Genomic DNA, 13,477 nt, shown 5'->3' with positions numbered 1-13,477 from the left:
ATTCCGACCCGTCATCAACCTCAGGGAGCTGAATTCCTACGTGGTATATCGCCACTTCAAGATGGAAGGTATCCATCTCTTACGAGACTTACTTCGAGACAACGACTGGTTCACACGTCTAGATCTCAAGGACGCATGCCTTACTATCCCCGTGCATGTAAGGAGCCAACCATATCTCCGTTTCTATTGGCATGGGACGCCTTGGCAATTCACTTGTCTCCCGTTTGGTCTCAGTTCGGCCCCATGGTGTTTCACCAAAATTATGAAACCAGTAATGGCAAAACTGAGAGCCCAAGGCATAAGATGCATCATCTACCTCGACGGCATCTTGATATTCGACGAGGATGCAAGGATCCTAACGAACCACACAACCTACACTATACAACTACTCGAATCTTTGGGCTTCATTATCAACGGCCCCAAATCATCTCTGATTCCCGCTCAGGTGATCAAATTCCTAGGGTTCGAGATAGACTCAACATCGTGTACTCTACGTCTTCCGGCCGCAAAGATTGCCACCCTCCGCAGAGAAATTCGGAAAGTACTTCGACTGACGTCCATACCTTTACGACTATTGGCACGGATCGTGGGCCTTCTCTCCTCCTCCATCCAAGCCATATTTCCCGGACCCCTACATTACAGAGCGATGCAACGTCTCAAGACGAAGTTCCTTCGCAGAAATCCGACTTACGACCAACCGGTCCCTATGTCGGACGAGGTCCAGGAGGAATTGCAATGGTGGCTGAACTGCATGCAGGCTTGGAACGGCCGGGCCATATTCGGCAACCAACCAGACTTCATACTGGAGTCAGGCGCCAGCCGCTCAGGCTGGGGAGCAACAGACGGCACCTCCTCCACGGGAGGAGTGTGGAACCCCCAAGAACTCTCCATGCACATCAACTGTCTGGAGCTCTTGGCAGGATCGTTCGCCATTCGCAGCCTAGCGAAGGATAGATCCAACTGTTGCATCCTGCTCCGGATGGACAATGTCTCAGCGGTAAGATACATCAACCGACTCGGAGGCACCCGCTCCCAGGCACTAGTAGAACTCACGAAGGAAATCTTCGATTACTGCCTTCCCCGCAACATCACATTGTTGGCGGAACACCTTCCAGGGGAATCCAACATGACAGCAGACTGGTACTCACGCCACTGGCGGGACGCCAGCGATTGGCAACTAGACCCTCAGGTTTTCAAGATACTGGAAGCACAAAGGGGTCCTTTCTTCCTGGATTTATTTGCCTCCCGCAACAACCGTCAAACAAAAGACTTCTTCAGCTGGCTCCCGGACCCAGAGAGTCTAGCGACGGACGCTTTCCTGCAACAATGGCCACAACACGGAGCCTACGCATTCCCGCCATTCTCGATGATAACGAGGGTTCTACACCAAATCCGGACACAGAGGGTAACATTGACCCTCATCACACCCTCATGTGGCAGAGCCAGCCGTGGTTCCCGGAGCTCCTGGAACTGTCGAAGAAGGATCCCCTCCTCCTGCCAGATACTCCAACCATTCTCAGGAACCCGATGGGACACCCCCATCCACTGGTCCAGGAAGATTGGCTTCCTTTAGTGGCCTGGACTCTTTCAAGGGTTCCTGGCGAACCGAAGATTTATCGCAGGAAACTAAGGATCTCCTATGGGATTCATGGGCACCAGGAACAAGAAGGTGCTATCTATCGGCATGGCACGGTTGGACAACTTGGTGTCTGGGACGGAATCTCAATCCCTTTACGGCACCTATTCTCTGCATCATGAATTTCCTCACATCCCTATTCACAACGGGGAAATCGTTCCGATCCATCAACGTAGTACGTTCGGCAATCTCGGCGGCCCATACGCCGACTCAAGGAACACCAATAGGCCAGAACCCGCTCATCTGTAGACTCCTATGCGGTATGTGCCTCCGGCGCCCCCCGGAACCCAAGTACTCTAGACTCTGGGATGTTGGCATAGTTCTGCAGTTTTTAAGGGAATGGCCTCCTAATGAAAATGTATCACTTTGCCAACTTACGGCGAAATTCACTTTTCTTCTCTGTCTAGTCTCCTTTCGTTGGGTCTCTGATGTACGTGCTTTCAACGCCGACGCATTTACCTTTTGTCCAGCGGGAGTAACCTTCCAGGTTTCTCGGCGCACGACGTCAGACTCTTCCTCCGTTTTTTATCCCTTTTTCCCCTCAGAACCCCAACTCTGTGTGGTCTCTACTCTCCGTCAATACGTGGAAGCTACCGCGACGTTGCGGAATACTTCCAATCGTCAACTTCTTATCTCCTACGTCCGCCCCTACGCTCCAGTCTCGGTCACGACGTTGGCCAGATGGGTTAGATGGCTATTGGCCCTTGCCGGGATAGACCAGGATTTCGGAGCACACTCGGTTCGAGGAGCCGCAGCCTCTTCCGCCTATGCGGCAGGGGCCTCCCTTCCAGATATCTTGCGAACGGCGGACTGGACTAGGGAATCCACCTTTCGGACGTTTTATTTCCGTCCTCCATCTAACCCAGCTTTTGCTCTACTTTCTCAGCGTTAAAATTGCAAAATACGAAGCCTCCTGTCATGTGATAAAATTGAAGATTATGCTAGCTTTAGTGTACAGATAATCTTAATTTTAATAATGACAGGAGGCGAGTATTTTCCCTCCCTACTCTATCTCGCTCTTCCCTCCCTCTGTTATCTGCTTATGTTCGATTGTTCATGTTTTGAGTTTTCATTGATGTTATTCTGCATTGTAACCTTGTGATGTTGCATGTTTTAAAGAGGAAATGATGGGGGCGTGGCCTAGACACCGACCGGGATGGCCGCATAATTCCGGAGCTCCGCCAAATCCACTCTTAATCCGGCACTAGCCATAAGCATCGAGACCCAAAAACCAGCCTAACACCCTCCACTATGCCTGGCAGACACTCCGGCTTGAAACCCGACCCGAAAAAGAAGGGTGACAGGAGAGAAACCGGCAGATCGGTGGCCGACATGCTAACTACGCCGCGAGGCAGACAGGCCTCACAAGATGGCCGCCAGCACAGCCCGCGTGGATCCCTCTCCCCGGCCTCTACCACAGGCAGCGATATGCCAGAAACGCAATCAGGGGACCCTGCACAAATACTGGCTAAACTTCAGGAGGTGAAAAGCTTCCTTGCCAAAGAAATCTCCAACAGCACGAGAGAGGTCAAGGCAGAAATCCAGGCGCTGGGAGCCCGGACTGCGGCCCTAGAGGAAAAGATGGATCTGGTCACACAGGCCCATAACAACGCCGCATCATATTCAAGAGCAATGGAACAGCGGATCTGTGAGTTGGAACTTACGGTGGAAGACCTCGCCAACCGCTCCAGACGCAATAATGTGAGACTCAGAGGTCTCCCTGAAACAGCCGCGGAAGGGAACCTGGTGAGCAAAATGGAGCACTATTTCAAGCACTTACTCCCAGATATCCCTGATACTTACTGGGCAATCGATCGAGCACACAGAGCGCTCAGAGCCCGTAGAACGGAGGGACAGGCACCGAGAGACATCATCATCCGCTTTCATTACTACTCCACAAAAGAAGCGGTGATGAAATATGCTAGGGCCAACGAGCTTAATTATCAAAACTCTATCATCACCTTATACCAGGACTTTTCCCCTACCACTCTGCAACGCAGGAGAAACTGGAGACCCCTGACAACTCTGCTTCAAGAGCGGGAAATCAAATACACATGGGGACACCCCTTCAAGTTGGTGGCTTTCAGGGCCGGGACTACCTACACCCTGCAGCCAGGAGGAGACCCACTAAGATTCCTTCGGAGCCTACAGATAGAACCACCAAGAAGCTTTGCTCTATCCGGGGAAACACCGCCAGAGCTTGAGGATCTACCCGCTGACTGGACAGTCGTCAAAGCAGCTAAAGCCTCGACGAACCGCCACACCTGAGACCCTCAGCGGTCACCTCACTCCCACCTATGACTCACCCTCCCAACCTGCCGAGACCCGGTCCCTAGGGAGAGAAAGACTCACCTGAACTGCTGTACACCTTATTGCAGACGGCTGATAGGTATCGTGCGCTGCCTCTGCCTAGTTGGGGATTTCTACGTGGGGAATGCCTGTGTACTGTATGTTGGGATATGATGACCCTTACACGGAGTACCCCAACATGCGGTGCACTACCAGTTCATTGGGGCACCCCTCCCCCCAAGACCTACCCGCAAACCGGACAATCATCAAAGCAGCGAAAGACTCGACGGACTGCCACACATGAGACTCTCAGCGGTCCCAGTACAACCACCTAAGGTTCACTCTCCCAACCTGACGGGACCCGGTCCCTAAGGAGAGAAAAACTCACTTGAACTGCCGTACACCTCACCGCTCTCAGCTGATTGGTATCGTATGCTGCCTCTGCCTAGTTAATATCTTCTATATGGGACTTAATTTTTTGCACCCAGCTCTGAAGGAGCGATCCGTGGAGGTGGGGTGTGCTTGTGTGCTGTATGTTGGGATATGATGACCCCCACACGGAGTACCCCAACATGCGGCACACTGCCAGCTCATGGGGGCACCCCCCCCTCCTTCCCCCCCCTCCCCCCCCCCCCCCAAGATAGCGACACCCTATCCATATCAGCAACCTGATAAACATAGTGACATGTGTTAGGTAAAAGGCAACACCAAAATGTTGAAAAAACTATATTACTTGGGAAAAAAAAAAAAATAAGGCCTTGTTACGTGTATAAATGTTACAAATGGGGTTATTACAATAACGTGTGTTGTACCATCCTTATAACTTCCCCGACATAACTACGGCAGATCAAACAGGTCCCTGGATCAATTAGAGACCCAGAGCGCCGTTAGTAGCAAGGGGTAACAGATTCACATTTAATGGGTAGACCTGATAAGCCATATGCCCCTGTATGCTCCCCCCCCCCCCGCCCCCCGCCCTTACCCCATTACGCTCAGAGGGCTTCAAGATATGGAGCTAGGCTCCACGACCCTGTTACAGTTTGAGAGGCCTCATACAGAGGCACAGTGGAATGGAGACTCCCCCCCCCCCCCCTCGCAGGAGAAAATTCGGACCTGCGAAGGAGAGGGGCACCCCCACCCGACACTGGCGAGTTGTAAGACCAGTGTGCGTAAATTGTTACATTACTATGTACCAAATGTTTACTGTTATTTTATGTTTTTGTTCATGTTTATATGTATGATTTTGGGTATGACTAACACGACTGGAGGCAGGAAACAGACATGGTTAAAGAGCCGAGACATGCAGTATGTTAAAGAGAGGGAGACTAATGGACAACGGACAGGTAGGGAAGACGCACACTCAGCAATCACACGCCACACGAGAGTAACGGGCACATGACACTAAAAATTTTATCCATTAACGCCAAAGGCCTAAACATACCCACCAAACGCAGAATACTCCTACGTGACCTCAAGGCTAAAAAAGCAGACATAGCGTTAGTACAGGAGACCCACATACCGAAGGCCTCGCCAACCAAAATAGGGGATAACATATACAACACTGTCCACGAAGCCAGGGCGCTACGTAAACACGCAGGCGTGGCTGTACTCATACACAAGAGATGCCCTTATACGGTCACACACACACAGAATGACTCTGAAGGCAGATACCTGGCTATCACCGGCAACTACTACAATACCAAACTGCACATAGTGAATCTGTACGCGCCCAACAAGCCAGACAGTGAATACTGGAATGCAATAACATCCCTACTCACCTCCCTCCAGGGAGGCATAATGGTGGTGGGAGGGGACCTAAACGCCGTACCCAGCCCGGCGACCGACCGTAGCTCTAAAACAGGGACTCAGCGTTCACAGGGGAGAGGGGGTCAAGACAAACTCCTCCATACCTTTCTACAACGCACTGGACTAATGGATGCGTGGAGACTTCAACACCCAGACACCTTAGACTATACATACTACTCCGCACCCCACACTACATACTCCAGAATAGACAACCTCCTCCTCAACGGAGCGGGCATGGCAAAACTTATACACTCAGAAATTAACAATATCACTTGGTCGGACCATGCAGATGTGACTATAACCTTAGGCATAGGTCAACATCGCAACACATGGACATGGAGACTCAACTCGGACCTACTCTCTGACAACGACATATCCGCCACTACCCGACTGAAAATATTAGACTACTTCACCACTAACGACACGGAGGACATCAACCCGACCGCATTGTGGGCAGCCCACAAAGCGGTGTTACGGGGACACCTCATACAGGCAGCCACACATAAAAAGCGAACCAAAACGAAACGCCTCCTAGAATTACAAACCACAATGAGAAAACTAGAGCAACGACATAAGCAGGCGCCCACAACCACCATATACACAAAACTACAAACCATACGTCACGCTATAAAAGAACTCGCCATAGCAGACATAGCACGCTCCTTAGTCTGGTCCAAGCGCTTTTTCTATGAAAAAGCCAACAAAATGGACACACTACTTGCAAGGACCCTCCGACCCAGACCAGGGCGTAAACCCATAACCACGCTGCGAACAGCTACCAATGACCTGGTACACACCCCGAAAGACATCAATAGCACGTTCACCGAATATTTCCAGAACCTATACAACCACACACCAAGAGAAGGGGAAGCACAGACACAATATACCACACGCATAACAGAATTCCTGACCCAATTAAACCTCCCCCAGGTGTCCACAGTGGAGACCAACATCCTAGAGAGCCCCATCACACAGGAGGAGGTAGAATCGGTGATAGCAACCCTTCAAGGTCGCAAGGCACCGGGCCCGGACGGGTACGACATGAGCTATTACAAAAGGTATAAATCGGAACTATCCCCCCACCTCACCAAATTATACAACCACTTCCTCCAAGGCGGCACCCCAGATCGCGACATGGCTACGGCCAACATAATTTTAATCCCCAAACCGGACAAAGACGGAACACTAGTCACTAATTACAGACCTATATCACTTATAAACGCGGACTTAAAAATATTCGCAAAGATACTGGCGAGGAGACTAACCCCATTACTCCCAAAATTAATACACCCAGACCAAGTAGGCTTTATGCCAGGGCGCCAATTATACGAGAACACACGCAGAGGAGCTGATCTGCTGTGGCTCATGTCTAACTCTAAGTCACCTGCCCTGGCACTGTCCCTTGACGCAGAGAAGGCCTTTGACAGGGTCCAATGGTCTTTCCTGTTCCAACTATTGCAATTACAAGGCTTCCCGGACACATACATCACTGCCATAAAAGCCCTATACACAGACCTACAGGCACAAACCATAATAACGGGCGCCCCGAGGACACCATTTCGAGTGAGCAATGGTACAAGACAGGGTTGTCCCTTGTCGCCACTGTTATTCGCGATAGTACTGGAGCCACTCATGCATCTCATCAGAACAGATCCAAATATTAAAGGGGTGCAAATTGGGGGGGAGCAATTTAAAACAGCAGCATATGCGGACGATATCCTCCTCACACTGACAGATCCGATTCCCTCAATGGCGAATCTGGAAAAACTACTTCAAATTTACGGGGAGTTATCCGGGTACAAAGTCAATCTCACCAAATCAATAGCGCTACCATTTCACATCCCCGAACAAGAGTTACAATACATTAGACGTACGCACCACATCAAAACATCTACGACCACACTCACATACCTAGGCGTCAGGCTAACCGCAGACCACAAAGCACTGTACCAACACAACTATACACCGCTGCTCAACAGACTTAAAACAGACCTAGACAACTGGACAGACAAACCGATTACATGGCTTGGCCGGTTACACTCAGTAAAAATGAATATAATGCCAAGACTACTATTCCTCTTCCAAGCACTTCCGATCCGGGTCACCAAAAACGACCTAGCAGACACACAAAAGGCAATAGACGCCTTCATATGGCAAAGAAAAAGACCCAGGATAGCCAAGGCAACTCTGTATAACCCTAAATGGAGGGGAGGTTTAGGTATGCCACACCTGCACCATTACTACAAGGCCGCACAATTAGCCCAAATAGCTCACTGGCACTGCCCGACTAATCAACGTAGGTGGGTGGACATAGAATCCCTCATGACAGGAGCTGACCTACCGCAATTCCTAATATGGGTGCCCAGAGAACATAGAGTAATCCTACGGACAGAATGCCCGGCGATCCTTAACTCCCTAAGCTTATGGGACAGAGTCGCAAAGAAACTTAAACTCACAGACTTACCGTCACCAATGACTCCGGTCTTGCGCAACAGAGCGTTCCCACCCGGACTGAGGGCACGAGAGTTTCAGGGCATAGAGGCCACAGGTCTACAACGCTACACACACCTATATTCAAACAACCAATTAGTTACGTACCAACATCTGCAATCCCTGGCCCCACTAAAAACGAGTGACTTCTTCAGATATCTCCAGGTACGGGACTTCGCACAGACCAGAGAAGTCAGAACGGCAATAGCCAAGCCGCTCACCTTCTATGAGAAATTTTGCTTGCAAGAGCGTATGCCAACCAAACTAATCTCGTTACTATACAATCATATATGCCTAGAATCAGGGACCTGGGGCAACCAGACATACACAGACAAATGGGAGACGGACTTAGGGGAGACATTAGACGGGACGGACTGGCAGGATATCTGGGAGGCCAATGCAAAAGTTTCCGTATGCACGGCCCTCCAGGAGCAATCTTACAAAATTCTACTCCGGTGGTATACGACCCCTGTTAAACAATGCCATATGCAACTAAGTCCCACAGACACCTGCTGGAGGCTCTGTGGAGAGAAGGGCACATATATCCACATGTGGTGGCACTGTGTCAAGGTTAAAGAATACTGGGGAAAAGTTACAGACCTAACCTCGAGCATTATGCAACGCAGGATGACACTTGACCCATGGGCTTGCCTACTATCACGACCAACGGAGGGGCTACATAAACACGACCAAAAACTGTTAAATATGCTTAACCTGGCAGCTCGTAGAGCATTAGCACAATATTGGATCAAACAAGAAGTACCCCCGATCTCCCTAGTCCTCTCCAAAATCAGGGATAATTACCTGATGGACAAGCTAACTGCACAGGTTCGCGATTCCAATACCTCCTTCCAAAAAACTTGGGCGCTCTGGGAACAATATGACATATAACAAATTAGCATAACCCCATAACCGATAGTCGTGAAGATACAACTTATAGCATGACATACCCAACGTTACTGGTTTCTCAGTTCCTGTCATATACTGTACATATATTACCCTATTTTATTTTTCTATTTTATTTTATTATATGTTATTTTGATAGATATTTTGTACTTGTATGTGTCTCACTGCACAATAGTCTTCAATGAATGTACATACCTACGAATTGAGACGAAATTTAAATTGAAATACATGTGGACTCGGCACAACACAAAGATATGGCTGAAAGGCTTCTGCGCAAGCCAATTGAGAAGTGTTTTCTATGCACTAACATACCCTTCCTTTCTGTATTGCAACTTTTAAGATGATCCTATTGATTGGGCCTCTGCGTAGGCCAAAAGAAATATGATGCAATGTGCCAGTCGACATTTAAATAAAGAGTTGAAAAAAAATAAATAAAGAGGAAATGATGTCATACGTTACACCTCTTATACTCTATACTGCATTGTGATTGGTTCTCAGTTATGTCACTCTTTTTCTTTGCTGCTATGGAGTTAGTAAAGAAAGATTATGCAAAATACTCGCCTCCTGTCATTATTAAAATTAAGATTATCTGTACACTAAAGCTAGCATAATCTTCAATTTCGTGATGCAATTGATGTCATTTTTGCTATCTTTATGCCTATCCGTCAAAGACCTGTCAGACTTTCTTTAGATGTCTCCTTTTTGTCCATAAAATTAGAATTTTGACACCACTGAACCCTTGTTCGCCTTTCCTTACAATGGAACTTTGTATCAATCCATAATATTTAAAGTTAAATTAACTTGGTGTTCTCTGTAGTCCTGTATCTGGTTTTCTTGTGTAAAGCTATATAGTAATGTGATATGCTGTCACATTACTATATATTAGCCCATGAAGTTGACAATGCTCTGGTAGAATGTGTTCTTATCTTCATTGGCGGAGATTGACCTTTAGAGATATACGCTTTCCTGATCATTAGCGCCTGATCATTAGCGAAATCCAACGTTTCAATGTAGATAAAGAGGCCGCCTCACCTTTCCTAACTCCTGAAGGTAAAATGAAGAGTTAGTCAGTCTTTCTGTATGATTCAGAATGAACTAGGTTCAGTTCATGACATCCAAACGTTGCCACCTAACTTCCTCTTGAGAAGTAGGATTGGGGTAGAATGATGGAAGGACCACTTCTTGAGAGAGATGAAACTGAGAAATCACCTTAGGAAGAAACCTTCAGACCTTGGAGATTTTTCATGGCCACCTTCATCAAGGGAGCTAGTTCCTTCAAGAGCAAGCTGCTTCTTGTGCCTCCTTGGTTGTTCACATACAAAGCAACTGCTTGGTTGTCCGTTTTGACTAGTACCCAAGATTTTTTCGATCATCGGGAGGAATACCAAGACGGCTTTGGAAATAGCTCTTAGTTCTCTTAGATTTGAGTGTAGGCGACTCTCTTCTCTGGTCCACTTCCTTTGTGTCCATGTGGAATTGAAGTGGGCACCCCATCCAGAGAAACTGGCATTTGTTGTAATAGCGTTCCAAGGAGGTTCCTCCAACGGGAAGCCTTTTGCCAAATTCTTCTTACCCATCCACCAGTCCAACTCTTTTCTTACTGGCAGGGGCAGAGCTATTCTTTGCTCCCAATCTGTTTCTACTTTGTCGAATTGAAGAAGGAAGCAATTCTGAACAGTGTGAAACTTCCATTGGGCCCATTTTACCAGCCCAATCGTTGAAGTCAAAGAAACAAGGAGGCTCATGACTTCTCTGGCTGAGCCAGTCTCGAAACCTTGTAGTTTTATTATTTTGTCTCAGATCCTCACAGCCCTCTCTGGAAACAGGAACACATGGGCGGAGATAGTGTTTATTATTGCTCTGAGGAATATGATCTTTTGTGAAGGAATTAGGAAACTTTTCTCTATGTTCAGAAGCCAACCGTGGTCTCAAAGAATGTTCATCGTAACCCAAGTATGATGAGCCACTATCCTTTGAGATAGTCCTATGATAAGGATATTGTCCAAGTAATGGAAGATTGCGATACCTCTCACTCTTATGAAGGCAATCAAGGTGACAAGAATTTTTGAGAACGTTCCTGGTGCCAAGCTGAGGCCAAATGTCAGTCCGCGTAATTGAAAATGCCTTCCTAGAGCCCAGAATCTGAGAAACCGCATATGATCATGGTTTGTAGAGATTTGGTAGTAGGCGTCCCTCAAGTCTATAGATGTCATCCAATCCCCTCTTTTGATGCTTTTTAAGATGATCTGTAAAGATTCCATCTTGAATGTTCTTACGTCGAGCATGGAGTTAACTCCTTTCAAGTTCAGGATGAGACGCCACTTTCCCTGGGGTTTTGGAGCCAAGAACACTGTGGAGTAAACCCCTTGGAACCTTTCCTGTTTTGGAACTTCTTCTATAACTTTTTGTTCCAGAAGAGTAGAAATGCAGGCCCTCGTGGCCCTTCGTTTGATGCCTGCCAACACCTTTGATTTCTTGAAGAAAGCAGATTTTAGGTAAGAGGCAAATTTTATCCTGTAACCCTCTCTTATGATGGAATTGCCCCACACGTCCGTAATATTTTACACAGCGGGTAAAAGAACTTCAGTCTTCCTCCCACAGTCCCCAAATGGGCAGTTCTTCCCAGAGGTTCAAGCTCCTCTTCCTCTGGAAGACTTATTGGTCAATAATGTGAGAAGATTTTCCAAGAAAAAATTCTGGAATACTCTCTTCCTGGTCTATAGCTTCTGCTGTCCCGAAAGGACCGATCCTTGAAGCGCTTAGTCTTCAAAGAGGAGTGCCTATCAGTCTAATTAATCTAATTAATTCCTGTCCTGTGACTGCTAAGGGAGGAGCTATCCATAAGTGATGCTGCCATGATTAGCCAGGAAAAGGGCAGATATGCAAACTCTCTGCTACGGCAATACAAAGCAAATCCCTGATTGCAGAAACATTGGTAGTAAAGGTCCAATGTTTCTGGCGAAATTCCATTGGAATAAAAGAAATATCTGACTAAAAGAAATCGCTGAAGGAAAATTCTCTGAAAAGACAAAAGATTGTAGATTATGGCGCTAGACCTATAGGATGAAGACATCTGACTTTTACTTCCCAGTGGGTAAAATGCCACTACAGGCAACTGGGTCCTTTACAAATAGCAAACAGAACTTCCTCTAAGAACATTCCTTTGTTCCGCAGTCCAGCCAACCCGAACTGCTTCAGATCTTTTTACAGAAGTCCATACACTTTGAAAGAAAACTTAATAGAGCTATCTTCCAGAAAGACTTTCATGAACTTATTAAAGCCTGTTTTTAGTCCAGAAGCCAGATGGTTAATTCAGGTTCCTCCTTGATTTAAAAGCAGTGAATGATTTTTTTTTTTTTTTTTTAAGGAAAAAAACCTGTTTGCAGACTAAACTCTCAGCAATAGTGATGAATAGTTCCTGGCGAACATAGCGTTAGCGTTCGCGTTGGCCACAGCGGGTGAACATATGCGCGGTTCGATCCACCCTCTATTCGTCATCATTGAGTAAACTTTGACCCTGTGCCTCACAGTCAGCAGACACATTCCAGCCAATCAGCAGCACACCCTCCCTAGCAGACCCTCCCACCTACTGGACAGCATCCATTTTAGATTCATTCTGAAGCTGCATTCTTAGTGAGAGGAGGGAAAGTGTAGCTGCTGTTGATTTGATAGGGAAATGGATAGCTAGGCTAGTGTATTCAGTGTCCACTACAGTCCTGAAGGACTCATCTGATCTCTGCTGTAAGATCAGCACCCCAAAAAGCCCTTTTTAGGGCTAGAACATCAGTCTGCTTTTTTTTTTTCTGTGTAATGTAATTGCTGTTGCCTGCCTGCCAGCTTCTGTGTCAGGCTCACAGTGGATACTGTGCCAACTTGCCCAGTGCCACTACACATATCTGGTGTTACAATAGCTTAAGCTTGCATTTAAAAACAAAAAAAATGTTTCACTGTAATAGATTGAACAGCAGTTAGTTGTCTGCAAGCATCTGGGTGTCAGACCTTCAGCGTGTATTCTGCCAACCTCTGCCAGTGTACTTTGCCACTCATATCTGGTGTCTCTATAGCGTGCCTTTAAAAATAAAATAAAAATTTCACTGTAAGCTAATAACAGTTAGTTGTCTGCAAGCGTCTGGGTGTCAGGCGTTCAGCGTCTACTCTGCCAACCTCTGCAAGTGTACTTTGCCACTCATATCTGGTGTCTCTATAGCGTGCCTTTAAAAAGAAAAAAAGTTTTTCACTGTAAGCTAATAGCAGTCAGTGACCTTGAAGCTGTTGTAAGGCCTTCAGCGAGTGCTCTGCCAACCACTGCAAGTGTACTTTGCCACTCATATCTGGTGTCTCTATAGCGTG

This window comes from Pelobates fuscus, chromosome 6 (assembly GCF_036172605.1).
Source record: "Pelobates fuscus isolate aPelFus1 chromosome 6, aPelFus1.pri, whole genome shotgun sequence".
In the NCBI taxonomy this organism is placed as follows: Eukaryota; Metazoa; Chordata; class Amphibia; order Anura; family Pelobatidae; genus Pelobates; species Pelobates fuscus.
The sequence above is the reverse complement of the archived record's forward strand: the minus strand, read 5'-3'. Positions refer to the sequence as shown.